Below are 7,989 nucleotides of genomic sequence, written 5' to 3' on the forward strand. Positions count from 1 at the left end.
TTGAGTAAATATAAATCAGAAATGCCTACATATGTAAGAACTATTCCCACAAATTACTAAAAGACATGTAGTTTTTTTCAACTTTTCACCTTTCAATGTTTAAGCAATAAGATGAATAATTTTTCTTCTCCAAATAAGGGACTACGTAAACCATTTTACAATATATTAGCTTAACTCATAAATCCTTAATTAAATTGGCGAGGAAAAGCAAACCTATTAAATATGGAATTCCTGATTGCACGAAACTTTACTGCCTTCATGGTTCAAGCCTCCCTTGATTCATCAAGCAAACAAAGCAATTTTGAAAAAAAAACCAAACATAAAAACTACATTTTATCTTTCATCTGTCTAAAAATCAACCACCATTTGAGTGTGATTTGATTCTCAAATAAGAGATCAACATTATTATTTAGCAATCAAGATGGCCATGAATTTTACCAATGACTCAATTATGGCGAATCAGGGATCAAATGCATTCAGGACCTTATAGGATGAACACTGATGTTACTTCCAGGCAATCTAGCAAAGAACATCTGAAAAGTTCATCCTTCCAAAAAGTCTAGGAAAGGTATGTCTTGGCAATTTTTTATTTTTGTTTTTCTTCTCATTGTTCACAAAAGATGCTATTATTTGACTGTATAATATGTCCATTATTTAGTCATTATGTTGTTGTTTTTGGTACAAAAGTGCCATTGTTGTTTTTGTTGTTTTTGGTAGAAGTGCCATGACAATGATGCACATGACAAGTTATATCCCATGAAGACATACACCACCAGAAAAACACAACCATCAAATTTAATTTCGAAGGCACTCTCCATATGGGTTATGATTTCACAAGAAGAAACATGATACAATCTATTCATCACACATCCAATAATAGAGTAAAAAGTAAAGAGCACAGGCTCTGCTGCCTTTGTTAAAGATTTTTCTTATTCACCAAATGAACAAACGAATTCCAAACACAAAATCTCTGTAAGGTCACATGCCATGGTTTATCTCTGTAATATTTGGAATCCATCTTAATTCCAACTTTCATTCTGCTAACTCATACAAGAATTTACCATTGTCCAATCTCATTCGCCATAATCAAGAACTCTTTTTTGCTGATTTTAGCACATATATATGTGTACATATATGCATATATATGCAATTGGTTTGAGGTAGATGATCATATATTGAGAAAGGAAGAAATCATTGGTAAGGATGCAAGGCATATTCTCCTAGAACAAGTTGTCTATGCTCCCAAATATAGGCGAGGACAAAAAAAATATAAAAGCCATATTATAACCAAGGAGAAGATAAGATCATTGCACCAAAATTGTGGCACCATAAAATGGAGATAAGCAAGAAAGAAATATTACATGTGCCACATACAAAATATCAACACAATTGAGTGATAATTGAATTAACCAATGATAAAAGTGAAGGGATATGTCAATGTTGCCTTTCCAACCTCATAGAAAAAATGAGGAAGAAACTTCTCAAGATTTTTAAACATAGCATGAGTGACTATAAGAGTTATAGGAGGAATTTCAGTAATAGACACATTTTCTTATCAAAAGAAGGCGGAAGTGTATCAAATATTATAGAAATATAGGATATAGTATGTATAGGAAAGACCATAAAACAATTATTGTTCTTGTTCTCATCTACCAATGAAGTAGTGTTATCAAGAGAGCATGAGATAAGGGTATTATTAGAAAAGAGTGATAATGACTTCATCAAGGAGATCTTAAATATTAGACTTTAAGCATTATAACAATTGGTAAAGTAGCAAAATATCCTTAGGGGCCACACTTATGACGTGTTTAAATTGAATAGGTGGAACAATTATAAGGTTATATTTTAAGAGAATGGGTAAGACATGCTAAGGAGGGTTAGCAAGGGGGGTATATGATTTAGGTTTAGGTTGGATGGATAGAAAGAAAGTTAAGTGGGAGGAGAAAAGTCACAAGGGCCATTCCTAGGTAGAGGGTTCACCACATTTGAGGTGAGGATAATCTAGGAGGATTTGATCAATCTTGATGAAATGAAGAACCAAGAAAAAAAACAATACACATATTGCAAAAGCATAGCTTGTTGGATATGTGGTCGTAATTTCTAATTAAAAAGATGTAGAAGGCGGCAATAATGGGGACAACATGCCCATTAAACAAGAAAGGAGAAGAAAAGGGTAATCAAGTTCATGAAATTCAATTGAAGTTTATTACTTAAGTCAAACCTTAGGATCAAAAGTAATATATGGATGTGTGTTTTGCTTAAAGGGTCCAAACACAATTATGCAATAAGAGTCAAAGATACTAATATTGAAAAAATAACTATCATATATGTAGAAGAATTAAGAGCTTATTCTATCTAAAGTACAAACAAAAATTATGTAGACTACTTCGATACCTTATTGGTTTAAAAATTTTGGTCACTATAGATGAAGAGTAGCCCTAAAGAATATCTCACTATTGTTCCAAATCCCACATGAACAAAAATATGATGAATCTAGTTCAAAAACATAATCCGACTCTAATCCGACTTGATGAAGTGGAGAAGTTGGTTTCTTGCAACTTTTGAAAGGTAGGATCAATCAATCCTCTACCACGCTTGCCCCTTGTGAACCTCTTGGTTTATATGATGAAATCAAGAAACTTATGAGGGAACTCTTATCTCTGCTGATTTAGATTCGTTTGGGGATTTCTTTCAATGAGCACAAGAAGGAACCTCTCAAAAACCACTACAGGTTGCTGAGCTTCTTCTTCTTCTTCTTCTAGCACAAGATTAACTCGCATGTACTCAACAACACTTCTTTTGTGTCTCTGGGCAAGAGTGTTCAATTGTGAGATAATGTCTTCTTGTTCTGCATGAACCCAATCTAAACCAAGATGGACAACAAGAAACACATTCTCATGTGCAATGACCATTTTTAAATATTATGGCAACTAGACTTAAAAACATCTATTCCATTTTTTCGATCCCTAAAAGAGTTGACAAAAATCTGTTGGTTAACAGATTGGTCTTTACAATTTGATCTCTATTATGACTCTATACCTGCAAAGAAGACCAATGCAATTAAGCAACGATTGGGTAAACTAACATGAGCCTAGCAAGTAGTTTTCCTCTGAACTCCCTTCTCAAGTTCTAGTTGAATGCTTGTAATTTAAACTAAACAGGGGGTATACTTTTGACCAAAAAGTAGGAAAGGAACTAACATCTGCTTATCACCATGACACAAACACAAACAACAAAGATCTTATTTAAAATGAAGAAAGGAACAACTTATCTTTACTAAATATATCATCAATACCTAGAAAAGAACTTCCCGAATGCAAAATTAACTCAAAGATTAATTACTACACTCAGCTAAGATTCAGAAAATTTAAAACCAACGCTAACTTCTGAGAGCGTAAGATAACCCACAAGAATAACATTACCACAAAGAGTAACAATATTCTTACATTATAAAATCAAAGTCCACAATAACATGAGTTTGCAAAACCCAAATGCACAAAGGCGTTCCAACTCAGAAATTAACTATCCAAAACACTACAATAATGAGAAAAAATAAATCGACCGAGTATCACTCATGCCTCGAAGGACAAGGGAGACCAAAACTTGCGATCCCTTGAAAAGTCCATTACATGCATATTTAAATATTACAAAACATAATTGTCTATGAATTCTTTAAAAATAGTTCATTTAACTCCCATAACCGATTCCACTTCCACCTAAGTTTTGCAACGAACTTAATAAGACAAATTGATGAAGGGGAAGAACAAAGATGATAGATGTATTGAACCAAATTCCTTAAGAGGTTGAAGCACCACCCGGTGGTGCCACTTGTTGAGTCTTCTTGTCTCCGTAATTCGACGGCCGAAACGGGTTTCCCATTGCTGACGGCCGTTTCCAAGCGGTGATTTGGTGATTTTCGTTTTTCCAGATTGCCGTTAAAATTTAAACAAAAGTTTAGGTAACTTGGAGGTGGAGTTAACATTAAGTTATAAATGCAAGCTGGAGTTTATAACTACCAATACTGAAGTTTACATTAATTTATAATTTTTGTACGACCAGTTAACTATGACGCATTTATTTTTGTCCTGGTGGTTTGGTTTTATTATATTCATTGTGAAAAGTGTTTTATATAAATTATTTTAAAATGAAAGAATGAAATTAAATATTTTTTTAACAATGCTTAAATTTTTAATTAGAGATATGTGTATTATAGTTTTTATTTTTAAAATTAATTTTGTTTTATTTTATAAATATATATATATATATATACACATCTATACAATCCGTTTCTTATACGCAACCTTTTAAAATTCCGTTTCCCATCACGTTGCCGTTGCGGTTGCGTTTCTCGTTTCTCGTTTCTGGTAACATAGCTCTGTAACGCCTTTGAGACACTTGGGATTTCGGTGGCTCAGGGAATGATTACATTGCTAGTTCTCGTTGCCCATTCAGCTCTCTTCCTCCTAATGGTTTCACTATTGGCCAGGAATATCTTGTGATGATTGACACACCATAAGCCTTATTTTTTTATAACTCTTCATGCTTTACCTCATCAAATGTTTTGGGATCAAACAGGGCATCTACATTTTGAACAAACTCAGCCTTAAGTTCCTTTAAGGTGGTAATGTCTGAGTTGTCTTTCTTCTTGAGGTGACACTTGATGTCTTCAAATTCCTATGTGATCTAGGTCACCATATAACATTAGCTTCTACAAACAATTTATTTTGTTCTTTGATGTTTTGTTGTAGAAAATTGCATTTCCATGTTAAACTGTCTATTCGACTTTCACATGGGATAGAAGTAGCATCTAGAAGTATACCTTATTTAATAGTTGTCTAATCTCATGTCTACAATTTCCTGCATATCCTTAATGGCTTGCCAGTGTGTGGTTTCTTCTAGTTTTGAATTAGTTATCTCTGTAGTCACACTGTTCCTAGCAAGTACCACTTCACCTTAAGATCTACTTAAGTTCTCAATAAATGAGGGTGCTCAACTTTACCTTATCAATCCATTTTTTGGTAATCTGGGCCAGGTGGTTATCAACTTGCAACTTGGATATCATCTCCTTATTTACATCGGATTTAGGATCAAATACACCTGTTGTATCACTAGGCTTCTATGAAGGTACATTGAGCAGAGATCTTAAACAATCGAACAATAAATCTACAAGACCTTTTAGTCCTCCTCTTAATTTTTCTTTCTCCACTCTCTCCATTACCCTGGTAGTTGAATTCTAAAAGTTATGCAAATCTGCATCCACACTTAGAGGTCCCATATCAAAGCGAGCAAAAGTCAGTTATAGTGGCTTGACTCAGGTCTTTTTGTACATTGGGTTGGGCAACTTCTAGGAACAAATGATCTAAGTCCTCATCCTTGACAAGGCGTGCAGTAGTTTTGAGCTTCTTACTTTTGGGGGTAGGGGTAGACTACAAGATTTGAGAGACAGTCTTTAGCTTGTTCCCTAATGGATTCCCTTTTTCTCTTATTTGAAAGTGAAACTTCAATCCATGAGGGAGAGGCTAGGGTTTTAGAAGCACTTTGCATAGTATTTGGAGTTAAGAGGAGGATTCTTTTAATAAGAGGCGTCCTATCGATATTTTGCAAGTTGAAAGGAAAGGGAGTTTTAGACCTACCTTGACTAGGATTCCCTATATCATGGACTTCCATTAGCACAACATCTTGCTTAGTATCGTCTGTTGGGTTCGTATCTTTATCTCCTCCTTCAGCTTGCTCCGATGCTTTCTCTTTTCTTTGTTCTTCTTCATTAACTCCCTTCTTCTTTTCTCCTTCTCCCCCTAGATTAAGTTTTGGACCTCCTCCACAAGTCTTGTTTGGGTTCCTATCCTTTTTGGGAGGCTTTTCACCACCTCCATCCCCTCCTGGTATAGAAGATGTCACCTAAGCAACAGGGGTTGAAGAAGTGCCAATAGTACCAAAGCCACCCAAAATAGTAGTTCTCTTCTCTCTCGATGGAGTGGCCTTTGATGCCTCTCCCTTTTTCTTAGCTACCCACATCATTGTTCTCTTCACTATAGCTGATGTTTTGTCGTCGATATCACTTTCCTCGGGCTGGTTCCAATCTATAGTTTTTAGATTCTATCATTGTATATTCAAAGCAAATGTAGGCTCAGTCAGGCCTGACCCATCATCCACTACACTGGTTACCTCCCAGTTGGTAGTCTATTATCTACTTTAAGGTCGTCCTTGGCCGTTCTCTTTTCCTTACTTCCAAATCATTGTCACAATCCCCCCAATAATCTTCTAACTGAGGCACATGATCCTATGTTGGGCCTAATTGTAAATTTTCCTTAACAAAACCCTTGCTGTCATAGTGTAACTTGATAGCTTCATATTCATCAAATGTATATTTCTCCAGACCCTTTACACAATTTAATGCCTTTGACTAAGATTTGCATGTATACAGACCTAAAGAAATGAGGAACTGAATTCCTATCTTCCTTTTCTCGACACATCTTTTATTGACCTCAGAAATTTGTCTACACAATTCAATAAGGAACTATTTATCTTCCACATTCCTGGGCAATTTCAATGGGAAGCCATCGAAGCCTCCCTCCCACCTGGATATAAGTGAAGGTAGAAAATTGGATGAAAAAGCTACCGTATTGGTTGACCAACTGAGCAACTTCGGCAGATATCCTGACTTCAGGGTGCCCCTGCAGTTCCCTTACCAAGCCCATGGTGAAGACATCATTCACCCTCTTGAAATTGGTGTAACTTTGTTGCAATTGCAGATCCGAGTAGAAATCATATACTTGGATGTTGTCTTCGAAATCTTCCACATAGTTAAGTCTAGGCCACTATCTGGTGTAAGCTAGGCATAAAGAAAATATGACATGTAGAAAAATTGATTGAGGCAAAAAGAAGTAATCATACGATGTAGCCTGTCGCTGATCAAATGAGGTCTAATCCAGATACTCCTTTCCTCCACAGATGACTTGTATAAAAAAGAACATCCACTCATTGAGATTTTGAGCATCTACATCTCCATGTAGCCGATGTAACAAGACTATGATGTCGACAATCTCTCCTTTGAGGTGGGTTCTATGTATGGTTTTGGGCAACTTTGATTGCCCTGTCCATGGTGGCGAGAACCATTCTTTTGAAATCACATTCCCCCACACCCCCTTTTTGGCATTAAACTCACATTGTAATAGGACAAAATCCCAATGGAAATATACTTCTCTATTTGGGATCCCAAAGCAATTATGTATCGTGTCACAATCTAGGGTAATTAAAACCTGATTGTCTTCCATTTTTACTTCTCTATTATTAAGATTGTACGAATTGATGCACTCCAACTCTAGCTCAGGGCATTGGGCGACAAAGAACGCGACAACTTCCATTAAACCACTGTCTACCAACCTCTGTGTGATTGGGTGTCTGTTAAGGTTTCACACCCACTATCAAAACTCATCTAAATTCATAAAATTCAATTTCATGTCCCCTACTTCCGGCAACAAACTGATAACCTATCCAAATGTTCATAACCCTCATACTTGAATCTTTCCACAGTTTTACAAAAATTCCACAGAATTTGGCCGAAAAACCCAAGAAACAGCCACCACTATGCTCTATAAGGCACCCTGAGAACGAACTTTAAACAAAAAATGGATGCTCTGAAATTCTAAGCTACTCACCTCTTTGTTGGCTCGCACAGTTGCTTAATGTGAGTAACGCGTTTGAGTTTGCCCTTGAATCTTGCCTCTTAATCATAATTTGAACTTTGAAATGATGCTTGCCAAGGTAAAATGGAGATAAATACCTTAAACTGTAGGTACAATTAAATCCCAACTACCTCAGCTCCGTCCATAAATGTTGCATATTTGAAATTTGTACCCTTCACTCTTAAAGCTTCCTTCAATTTGAAATATTAACGATCATCGGACTTTCAAATGTTTCTCAGTTCTTTGTAAATCTTTCAAACTTGTCATTCCATTTTCAATGTCGGGCCCCGATAGAGGTTCAAGA

The sequence above is a fragment of the Cryptomeria japonica genome, chromosome 3, assembly GCF_030272615.1.
Source record: "Cryptomeria japonica chromosome 3, Sugi_1.0, whole genome shotgun sequence".
In the NCBI taxonomy this organism is placed as follows: Eukaryota; Viridiplantae; Streptophyta; class Pinopsida; order Cupressales; family Cupressaceae; genus Cryptomeria; species Cryptomeria japonica.